This window comes from Haematobia irritans, chromosome 4, assembly GCF_050003625.1.
Source record: "Haematobia irritans isolate KBUSLIRL chromosome 4, ASM5000362v1, whole genome shotgun sequence".
Classification (NCBI taxonomy): domain Eukaryota; kingdom Metazoa; phylum Arthropoda; class Insecta; order Diptera; family Muscidae; genus Haematobia; species Haematobia irritans.
The window spans coordinates 147,440,025-147,452,800 of NC_134400.1; positions in this window are offsets into that span (position 1 = coordinate 147,440,025).

The following is a 12,776-nucleotide window of genomic DNA, read 5'->3' on the forward strand; positions in this document are numbered from 1 at the left end:
ATTTAAAAGTCCACCCAAAACCTAAAAAAATTGAATTTTTTATATGAAAAACTTCTTTTGCCCATATCTCCTAAACTAAGCGTCCTAGAGCGAAAAGGACTTTAATTCGTGACCACCCCCAAAAAATTGAAAACTCCACCCAAAACCTAACAAAATTGAAATTTTTATATGAAAAACTTCTTTTGTCCATATCTCATTAAATAGGCGTCCTAGAGCGAAAAGGACTTTAATTCGTGACCACCCCCAAAAAATTGAAAAATCCACCCAAAACCTAAAAAAATTGAAATTTTTATATGAAAAACTTCTTTTGCCCATATCTCCTAAACTAAGCGTCCTAGAGCGAAAAGGACTTTAATTCGTGACCACCCCCAAAAAATTGAAAAATCCACCCAAAACCTAAAAAAATTGAAATGTTTATATGAAAAACTTCTTTTGCCCATATCTCCTTAAATATGCGTCCTAGAGCGAAAAAGACTTTAATTCGTGACCACCCTCAAAAAATTTAAAAATCCACCCAAAACCTAAAAAAAATTAAATTTTTATATGAAAAACTTCTGTTGCACATATCTCCTAAACTAAGCGTCCTAGAGCGAAAAGGACTTTAATTCGTGACCACCCCCCAAAAAATTGAAAAATCCACCCAAAACCTAAAAAAATTAAAATTTTTATATGAAAAACTTCTTTTGCCCATATCTCCTAAACTAAGCGTCCTAGAGCGAAAAGGACTTTAATTCGTGACCACCCCCAAAAAATTTAGAAGTCCACCCAAAACCTAAAAAAATTGAAATTTTTATATGAAAAACTTCTTTTGCCCATATCTCCTAAACTAAGCGTCCTAGAGCGAAAAGAACTTTAATTCGTGACCACCCCCAAAAAATTGAAAAGTCCACCCAAAACTTAAAAAAATTAAAATTTTTATATGAAAAACTTCTTTTGCCCATATCTCGTAAACTAAGCGTCCTAGAGCGAAAAGGACTTTAATTCGTGACCACCCTCAAAAAATTGAAAAATCCACCCAAAACCTAAAAAAATTGAAATTTTTATATAAAAAACTTCTTATGCCCATATCTCCTTAAATATGCGTCCTAGAGCGAAAAAGACTTTAATTCGTGACCACCCCCAAAAAATTGAAAAATCCACCCAAAACCTAAAAAAATTGAAATTTTTATATGAAAAACTTCTTTTGCCCATATCTCCTAAACTAAGCGTCCTAGAGCGAAAAGGACTTTAATTCGTGACCACCCCCAAAAAAATTGAAAAATCCACCCAAAACCTAAAAAAATTGAAATTTTTATATGAAAAACTTCTTTTGCCCATATCTCCTAAACTAAGCGTCCTAGAGCGAAAAGGACTTTAATTCGTGACCACCCCCAAAATATTGAAAAATCCACCCAAAACCTAAAAAAATTGAAATTTTTATATGAAAAACTTCTTTTGCCCATATCTCCTTAAATATGCGTCCTAGAGCGAAAAAGACTTTAATTCGTGACCACCCTCAAAAAATTTAAAAATCCACCCAAAACCTAAAAAAAATTAAATTTTTATATGAAAAACTTCTGTTGCACATATCTCCTAAACTAAGCGTCCTAGAGCGAAAAGGACTTTAATTCGTGACCACCCCCAAAAAATTGAAAAATCCACCCAAAACCTAAAAAAATTGAAATTTTTATATGAAAAACTTCTTTTGCCCATATCTCCTAAACTAAGCGTCCTAGAGCGAAAAGGACTTTAATTCGTGACCACCCCCAAAAAATTGAAAAATCCACCCAAAACCTAAAAAAATTGAAATTTTTATATGAAAAACTTCTTTTGCCCATATCTCCTAAACTAAGCGTGCTAGAGCGAAAAGGACTTTAATTCGTGACCACCCCCAAAAAATTTAAAAGTCCACCCAAAACCTAAAAAAATTGAAATTTTTATATGAAAAACTTCTTTTGCCCATATCTCCTAAACTAAGCGTCCTAGAGCGAAAAGGACTTTAATTCGTGACCACCCCCAAAAAAATGAAAACTCCACCCAAAACCTAACAAAATTGAAATTTTTATATGAAAAACTTCTTTTGTCCATATCTCCTTAAATATGCGTCCTAGAGCGAAAAGGACTTTAATTCGTGACTACCCTCAAACAATTGAAAAATCCACCCAAAACCTAAAAAAATTGAAATTTTTATATGAAAAACTTCTTTTGCCCATATCTCCTTAAATATGCGTCCTAGAGCGAAAAGGACTTTAATTCGTGACCACCCCCAAAAAATTTAAAAATCCACCCAAAACCTAAAAAAATTTAAATTTTTATATGAAAAACTTCTGTTGCACATATCTCCTAAACTAAGCGTTCTAGAGCGAAAAGGACTTTAATTCGTGACCACCCCCAAAAAATTGAAAAATCCACCCAAAACCTAAAAAAATTGAAATTTTTATATGAAAAACTTCTTTTGCCCATATCTCCTAAACTAAGCGTCCTAGAGCGAAAAGGACTTTAATTCGTGACCACCCCCAAAAAATTGAAAAATCCACCCAAAACCTAAAAAAATTGAAATTTTTATATGAAAAACTTCTTTTGCCCATATCTCCTAAACTAAGCGTGCTAGAGCGAAAAGGACTTTAATTCGTGACCACCCCCAAAAAATTTAAAAGTCCACCCAAAACCTAAAAAAATTGAATTTTTTATATGAAAAACTTCTTTTGCCCATATCTCCTAAACTAAGCGTCCTAGAGCGAAAAGGACTTTAATTCGTGACCACCCCCAAAAAATTGAAAACTCCACCCAAAACCTAACAAAATTGAAATTTTTATATGAAAGACTTCTTTTGTCCATATCTCATTAAATAGGCGTCCTAGAGCGAAAAGGACTTTAATTCGTGACCACCCCCAAAAAATTGAAAAATCCACCAAAAACCTAAAAAAATTGAAATTTTTATATGAAAAACTTCTTTTGCCCATATCTCCTAAACTAAGCGTCCTAGAGCGAAAAGGACTTTAATTCGTGACCACCCCCAAAATATTGAAAAATCCACCCAAAACCTAAAAAAATTGAAATTTTTATATGAAAAACTTCTTTTGCCCATATCTCCTTAAATATGCGTCCTAGAGCGAAAAAGACTTTAATTCGTGACCACCCTCAAAAAATTTAAAAATCCACCCAAAACCTAAAAAAAAATTAAATGTTTATATGAAAAACTTCTGTTGCACATATCTCCTAAACTAAGCGTCCTAGAGCGAAAAGGACTTTAATTCGTGACCACCCCCAAAAAATTGAAAAATCCACCCAAAACCTAAAAAAATTGAAATTTTTATATGAAAAACTTCTTTTGCCCATATCTCCTAAACTAAGCGTCCTAGAGCGAAAAGGACTTTAATTCGTGACCACCCCCAAAAAATTGAAAAATCCACCCAAAACCTAAAAAAATTGAAATTTTTATATGAAAAACTTCTTTTGCCCATATCTCCTAAACTAAGCGTGCTAGAGCGAAAAGGACTTTAATTCGTGACCACCCCCAAAAAATTTAAAAGTCCACCCAAAACCTAAAAAAATTGAAATTTTTATATGAAAAACTTCTTTTGCCCATATCTCCTGACCTAAGCGTCCTAGAGCGAAAAGGACTTTAATTCGTGACCACCCCCAAAAAATTGAAAACTCCACCCAAAACCTAACAAAATTGAAATTTTTATATGAAAAACTTCTTTTGTCCATATCTCATTAAATAGGCGTCCTACAGCGAAAAGGACTTTAATTCGTGACCACCCCCAAAAAATTGAAAAATCCACCCAAAACATAAAAAAATTGAAATTTTTATATGAAAAACTTCTTTTGTCCATATCTCCTTAAATATGCGTCCTAGAGCGAAAAGGACTTTAATTCGTGACTACCCTCAAAAAATTGAAAAATCCACCCAAAACCTAAAAAAATTGAAATTTTTATATGAAAAACTTCTTTTGCCCATATCTCCTTAAATATGCGTCCTAGAGCGAAAAGGACTTTAATTCGTGACCACCCCCAAAAAATTGAAAAATCCACCCAAAACCTAAAAAAATTGAAATTTTTATATGAAAAACTTCTTTTGCCCATATCTCCTAAACTAAGCGTGCTAGAGCGAAAAGGACTTTAATTCGTGACCACCCCCAAAAAATTTAAAAGTCCACCCAAAACCTAAAAAAATTGAATTTTTTATATGAAAAACTTCTTTTGCCCATATCTCCTAAACTAAGCGTCCTAGAGCGAAAAGGACTTTAATTCGTGACCACCCCCAAAAAATTGAAAACTCCACCCAAAACCTAACAAAATTGAAATTTTTATATGAAAAACTTCTTTTGTCCATATCTCATTAAATAGCCGTCATAGAGCGAAAAGGACTTTAATTCGTGACCACCCCCAAAAAATTGAAAAATCCACCCAAAACCTAAAAAAATTGAAATTTTTATATGAAAAACTTCTTTTGCCCATATCTCCTAAACTAAGCGTCCTAGAGCGAAAAGGACTTTAATTCGTGACCACCCCCAAAAAATTGAAAAATCCACCCAAAACCTAAAAAAATTTAAATTTTTATATGAAAAACTTCTTTTGTCCATATCTCCTAAACTAAGCGTCCTAGAGCGAAAAGGGCTTTAATTCGTGACCACCCTCAAAAAATTGAAAAATCCACCCAAAACCTAAAAAAATTGAAATTTTTATATGAAAAACTTCTTTTGCCCATAGCTCCTAAACTAAGCGTCCTAGAGCGAAAAGGACTTTAATTCGTGACCACCCCCAAAAAATTGAAAAATCCACCCAAAACCTAAAAAAATTGAAATTTTTATATGAAAAACTTCTTTTGCCCATATCTCCTTAAATATGCGTCCTAGAGCGAAAAAGACTTAATTTCGTGACCACCCTCAAAAAATTTAAAAATCCACCCAAAACCTAAAAAAAATTAAATTTTTATATGAAAAACTTCTGTTGCACATATCTCCTAAACTAAGCGTCCTAGAGCGAAAAGGACTTTAATTCGTGACCACCCTCAAAAAATTGAAAAATCAACCCAAAACCTAAAAAAATTGAAATTTTTATATGAAAAACTTCTTTTGTCCATATCTCCTTAAATATGCGTCCTAGAGCGAAAAGGACTTTAATTCGTGACCACCCCCAAAAAATTGAAAAATCCACCCAAAACCTAAAAAAATTGAAATTTTTATATGAAAAACTTCTTTTGCCCATATCTCCTAAACTAAGCGTCCTAGAGCGAAAAGGACTTTAATTCGTGACCACCCCCAAAAAATTGAAAAATCCACCCAAAACCTAAAAAAATTGAAATTTTTATATGAAAAACTTCTTTTGCCCATATCTCCTAAACTAAGCGTCCTAGAGCGAAAATGACTTTAATTCGTGACCACCCCCAAAAAATTGAAAAATCCACCCAAAACCTAAAAAAATTTAAATTTTTATATGAAAAACTTCTTTTGCCCATATCTCCTAAACTAAGCGTGCTAGAGCGAAAAGGACTTTAATTCGTGACTACCCTCAAAAAATTGAAAAATCCACCCAAAACCAAAAAAACTTGAAATTTTTATATGAAAAACTTCTTTTGCCCATATCTCCTTAAATATGCGTCCTAGAGCGAAAAGGACTTTAATTCGTGACCACCCCCAAAAAATTGAAAAATCCACCCAAAACCTAAAAAAATTGAAATTTTTATATGAAAAACTTATTTTGCCCATATCTCCTTAAATATGCGTCCTAGAGCGAAAAGGACTTTAATTCGTGACCACCCTCAAAAAATTGAAAAATCCACCCAAAACCTAAAAAAATTGAAATTTTTATATGAAAAACTTCTTTTGTCCATATCTCCTTAAATATGCGTCCTAGAGCGAAAAGGACTTTAATTCGTGACCACCCCCAAAAAATTGAAAAATCTACCCAAAACCTAAAAAAATTGAAATTTTTATATGAAAAACTTCTTTTGTCCATATCTCCTTAAATATGCGTCCAAAGCGAAAAGGACTTTAATTCGCGACTACCCTCAAAAAATTGAAAAATCCACCCAAAACCTAAAAAAATTGAAATTTTTATATGAAAAACTTCTTTTGCCCATATCTCCTTAAATATGCGTCCTAGAGCGAAAAGGACTTTAATTCGTGACCACCCCCAAAAAATTGAAAAATCCACCCAAAACCTAAAAAAAATTGAAATTTTTATATGAAAAACTTCTTTTGCCCATATCTCCTTAAATATGCATCCTAGAGCGAAAAGGACTTTAATTCGTGACCACCCCCAAAAAATTGAAAATTCCACCCAAAACCTAAAAAATTGAAATTTTTATATGAAAAACTTCTTTTGCCCATATCTCCTTAAATATGCGTCCTAGAGCGAAAAAGACTTTATTCGTGACCACCCTCAAAAAATTTAAAAATCCACCCAAAACCTAAAAAAATTTAAATTTTTATATGAAAAACTTCTATTGCACATATCTCCTAAACTAAGCGTCCTAGAGTGAAAAGGACTTTAATTCGTGACCACCCCCAAAAAATTGAAAAATCCACCCAAAACCTAAAAAAATTGAAATTTTTATATGAAAAACTTCTTTTGCCCATATCTCCTAAACTAAGCGTCCTAGAGCGAAAAGGACTTTAATTCGTGACCACCCCCAAAAAATTGAAAAATCCACCCAAAACCTAAAAAAATTTAAATTTTTATATGAAAAACTTCTTTTGTCCATATCTCCTAAACTAAGCGTCCTAGAGCGAAAAGGACTTTAATTCGTGACCACCCTCAAAAAATTGAAAAATCCACCCAAAACGTAAAAAAATTGAAGTTTTTATATGAAAAACTTCTTTTGCCCATATCTCCTAAACTAAGCGTCCTAGAGCGAAAAGGACTTTAATTCGTGACCACCCCCAAAAAATTGAAAAATCCACCCAAAACCTAAAAAAAATGAAATTTTTATATGAAAAACTTCTTTTGCCCATATCTCCTTAAATATGCGTCCTAGAGCGAAAAGGACTTTAATTCGTGACTACCCTCAAAAAAATTGAAAAATCCACCCAAAACCTAAAAAAATTGAAATTTTTATATGAAAAACTTCTTTTGCCCATATCTCCTTAAATATGCGTCCTAGAGCGAAAAGGACTTTAATTCGTGACCACCCCCAAAAAATTGAAAAATCCACCCAAAACCTAAAAAAATTGAAATTTTTATATGAAAAACTTCTTTTGCCCATATCTCCTTAAATATGCGTCCTAGAGCGAAAAGGACTTTAATTCGTGACCACCCGCAAAAAATTGAAAAATCCACCCAAAACCTAAAAAAAATTGAAATTTTTATATGAAAAACTTCTTTTGCCCATATCTCCTTAAATTGCATCCTAGAGCGAAAAGGACTTTAATTCGTGACCACCCCCAAAAAATTGAAAATTCCACCCAAAACCTAAAAAATTTAAATTTTTATATTAAAAACTTCTTTTGCCCATATCTCCTTAAATATGCGTCCTAGAGCGAAAAAGACTTTAATTCGTGACCACCCTCAAAAAATTTAAAAATCCACCCAAAACCAAAAAAAATTTAAATTTTTATATGAAAAACTTCTGTTGCACATATCTCCTAAACTAAGCGTCCTAGAGCGAAAAGGACTTTAATTCGTGACCACCCCCAAAAAATTGAAAAATCCACCCAAAACCTAAAAAAATTTAAATTTTTATATGAAAAACTTCTTTTGTCCATATCTCCTAAACTAAGCGTCCTAGAGCGAAAAGGGCTTTAATTCGTGACCACCCTCAAAAAATTGAAAAATCCACCCAAAACCTAAAAAAATTGAAATTTTTATATGAAAAACTTCTTTTGCCCATAGCTCCTAAACTAAGCGTCCTAGAGCGAAAAGGACTTTAATTCGTGACCACCCCCAAAAAATTGAAAAATCCACCCAAAACCTAAAAAAATTGAAATTTTTATATGAAAAACTTCTTTTGCCCATATCTCCTTAAATATGCGTCCTAGAGCGAAAAAGACTTAATTTCGTGACCACCCTCAAAAAATTTAAAAATCCACCCAAAACCTAAAAAAATTTAAATTTTTATATGAAAAACTTCTGTTGCACATATCTCCTAAACTAAGCGTCCTAGAGCGAAAAGGACTTTAATTCGTGACCACCCTCAAAAAATTGAAAAATCAACCCAAAACCTAAAAAAATTGAAATTTTTATATGAAAAACTTCTTTTGTCCATATCTCCTTAAATATGCGTCCTAGAGCGAAAAGGACTTTAATTCGTGACCACCCCCAAAAAATTGAAAAATCCACCCAAAACCTAAAAAAATTGAAATTTTTATATGAAAAACTTCTTTTGCCCATATCTCCTAAACTAAGCGTCCTAGAGCGAAAAGGACTTTAATTCGTGACCACCCCCAAAAAATTGAAAAATCCACCCAAAACCTAAAAAAATTGAAATTTTTATATGAAAAACTTCTTTTGCCCATATCTCCTAAACTAAGCGTGCTAGAGCGAAAAGGACTTTAATTCGTGACTACCCTCAAAAAATTGAAAAATCCACCCAAAACCAAAAAAACTTGAAATTTTTATATGAAAAACTTCTTTTGCCCATATCTCCTTAAATATGCGTCCTAGAGCGAAAAGGACTTTAATTCGTGACCACCCCCAAAAAATTGAAAAATCCACCCAAAACCTAAAAAAATTTAAATTTTTATATGAAAAACTTCTTTTGCCCATATCTCCTTAAATATGCGTCCTAGAGCGAAAAGGACTTTAATTCGCGACTACCCTCAAAAAATTGAAAAATCCACCCAAAACCTAAAAAACTTGAAATTTTTATATGAAAAACTTCTTTTGTCCATATCTCCTTAAATATGCGTCCTAGAGCGAAAAGGACTTTAATTCGTGACCACCCCCAAAAAATTGAAAAAACCACCCAAAACCTAAAAAAATTGAAATTTTTATATGAAAAACTTCTTTTGCCCATATCTCCTAAACTAAGCGTCCTAGAGCGAAAAGGACTTTAATTCGTGACCACCCCCAAAAAATTGAAAAATCCACCCAAAACCTAAAAAAATTGAAATTTTTATATGAAAAACTTCTTTTGCCCATATCTCCTAAACTAAGCGTCCTAGAGCGAAAAGGACTTTAATTCGTGACCACCCTCAAAAAATTGAAAAATCCACCCAAAACCTAAAAAAATTTAAATTTTTATATGAAAAACTTCTTTTGCCCATATCTCCTTAAATATGCGTCCTAGAGCGAAAAGGACTTTAATTCGTGACCACCCTCAAAAAATTGAAAAATCCACCCAAAACCTAAAAAAATTGAAATTTTTATATGAAAAACTTCTTTTGTCCATATCTCCTTAAATATGCGTCCTAGAGCGAAAAGGACTTTAATTCGTGACCACCCCCAAAAAATTGAAAAATCCACCCAAAACCTAAAAAAATTGAAATTTTTATATGAAAAACTTCTTTTGTCCATATCTCCTTAAATATGCGTCCTAGAGCGAAAAGGACTTTAATTCGCGACTACCCTCAAAAAATTGAAAAATCCACCCAAAACCTAAAAAAATTGAAATTTTTATATGAAAAACTTCTTTTGCCCATATCTCCTTAAATATGCGTCCTAGAGCGAAAAGGACTTTAATTCGTGACCACCCCCAAAAAATTGAAAAATCCACCCAAAACCTAAAAAAAATTGAAATTTTTATATGAAAAACTTCTTTTGCCCATATCTCCTTAAATATGCATCCTAGAGCGAAAAGGACTTTAATTCGTGACCACCCTCAAAAAATTGAAAATTCCACCCAAAACCTAAAAAATTGAAATTTTTATATGAAAAACTTCTTTTGCCCATATCTCCTTAAATATGCGTCCTAGAGCGAAAAAGACTTTAATTCGTGACCACCCTCAAAAAATTTAAAAATCCACCCAAAACCTAAAAAAATTTAAATTTTTATATGAAAAACTTCTGTTGCACATATCTCCTAAACTAAGCGTCCTAGAGCGAAAAGGACTTTAATTCGTGACCACCCCCAAAAAATTGAAAAATCCACCCAAAACCTAAAAAAATTGAAATTTTTATATGAAAAACTTCTTTTGCCCATATCTCCTAAACTAAGCGTCCTAGAGCGAAAAGGACTTTAATTCGTGACCACCCCCAAAAAATTGAAAAATCCACCCAAAACCTAAAAAAATTTAAATTTTTATATGAAAAACTTCTTTTGTCCATATCTCCTAAACTAAGCGTCCTAGAGCGAAAAGGACTTTAATTCGTGACCACCCTCAAAAAATTGAAAAATCCACCCAAAACCTAAAAAAATTGAAATTTTTATATGAAAAACTTCTTTTGCCCATATCTCCTAAACTAAGCGTCCTAGAGCGAAAAAGACTTAATTTCGTGACCACCCTCAAAAAATTTAAAAATCCACCCAAAACCTAAAAAAATTTAAATTTTTATATGAAAAACTTCTGTTGCACATATCTCCTAAACTAAGCGTCCTAGAGCGAAAAGGACTTTAATTCGTGACCACCCTCAAAAAATTGAAAAATCCACCCAAAACCTAAAAAAATTTATATTTTTATATGAAAAACTTCTTTTGCCCATATCTCCTTAAATATGCGTCCTAGAGCGAAAAGGACTTTAATTCGTGACCACCCTCAAAAAATTGAAAAATCCAACCAAAACCTAAAAAAATTGAAATTTTTATATGAAAAACTTCTTTTGTCCATATCTCCTTAAATATGCGTCCTAGAGCGAAAAGGACTTTAATTCGTGACCACCCCCAAAAAAATGAAAAATCCACCCAAAACCTAAAAAAAATGAAATTTTTATATGAAAAACTTCTTTTGTCCATATCTCCTTAAATATGCGTCCTAGAGCGAAAAGGACTTTAATTCGCGACTACCCTCAAAAAATTGAAAAATCCACCCAAAACCTAAAAAAATTGAAATTTTTATATGAAAAATTTTTTTTTGCTCATATCTCCTTAAATATGCGTCCTAGAGCGAAAAGGACTTTAATTCGTGACCACCCCCAAAAAATTGAAAAATCCACCCAAAACCTAAAAAAAATTGAAATTTTTATATGAAAAACTTCTTTTGCCCATATCTCCTTAAATATGCATCCTAGAGCGAAAAGGACTTTAATTCGTGACCACCCCCAAAAAATTGAAAATTCCACCCAAAACCTAAAAAATTGAAATTTTTATATGAAAAACTTCTTTTGCCCATATCTCCTTAAATATGCGTCCTAGAGCGAAAAAGACTTTAATTCGTGACCACCCCCAAAAAATTGAAAAATCCACCCAAAACCTAAAAAAATTTAAATTTTTATATGAAAAACTTCTTTTGTCCATATCTCCTTAAATAGGTGTCCTAGAGCGAAAAGGACTGTAATTCGTGACCACCGCCAAAAAATATAAAAATCCACCCAAAACCTAAAAAAATTTAAATTTTTATATGAAAAACTTCTTTTGCCCATATCTCCTAAACTAAGCGTGCTAGAGCGAAAAGGACTTTAATTCGTGACCACCCCCAAAAAATTGAAAACTCCACCCAAAACCTAAAAAATTTCAATTTTTATATGAAAAACTTCTTTTGTCCATATCTCCTAAACTAAGCGTCCTAGATCGAAAAGGACTTTAATTCGTGACCACCCCCAAAAAATTGAAAACTCCACCCAAAACCTAACAAAATTGAAATTTTTATATGAAAAACTTCTTTTGTCCATATCTCCTAAACTAAGCGTCCTAGAGCGAAAAGGACTTTAATTCGTGACCACCCCCAAAAAATTGAAAAATCCACCCAAAACCTAAAAAAATTGAAATTTTTATATGAAAAACTTCTTTTGCCCATATCTCCTTAAATATGCGTCCTAGAGCGAAAAGGACTTTAATTCGTGACCACCCCCAAAAAATTGAAAAATCCACCCAAAACCTAAAAAAATTGAAATTTTTATATGAAAAACTTCTTTTGTCCATATCTCCTTAAATATGCGTGCTAGAGCGAAAAGTACTTTAATTCGTGACTACCCTCAAAAAATTGAAAAATCCACCCAAAACCTAAAAAACTTGAAATTTTTATATGAAAAACTTCTTTTGCCCATATCTCCTTAAATATACGTACTAGAGCGAAAAGGACTTTAATTCGTGACCACCCCCAAAAAATTGAAAAATCCACCCAAAACCTAAAAAAATTGAAATTTTTATATGAAAAACTTCTTTTGCCCATACCTCCTTAAATATGCGTCCTAGAGCGAAAAGGACTTTAATTCGTGACCACCCTCAAAAAATTGAAAAATCCACCCAAAACCTAAAAAAAATTGAAATTTTTATATGAAAAACTTCTTTTGCCCATATCTCCTTAAATATGCATCCTAGAGCGAAAAGGACTTTAATTCGTGACCACCCCCAAAAAATTGAAAATTCCACCCAAAACCTAAAAAATTGAAATTTTTATATGAAAAACTTCTTTTGCCCATATCTCCTTAAATATGCGTCCTAGAGCGAAAAAGACTTTAATTCGTGACCACCCTCAAAAAATTTAAAAATCCACCCAAAACCTAAAAAAATTTAAATTTTTATATGAAAAACTTCTGTTGCACATATCTCCTAAACTAAGCGTCCTAGAGCGAAAAGGACTTTAATTCGTGACCACCCCCAAAAAATTGAAAAATCCACCCAAAACCTAAAAAAATTGAAATTTTTATATGAAAAACTTCTTTTGCCCATATCTCCTAAACTAAGCGTCCTAGAGCGAAAAGGACCACCCCCAAAAAATTGAAAAATCCACCCAAAAACTAAAAAAATTTAAATT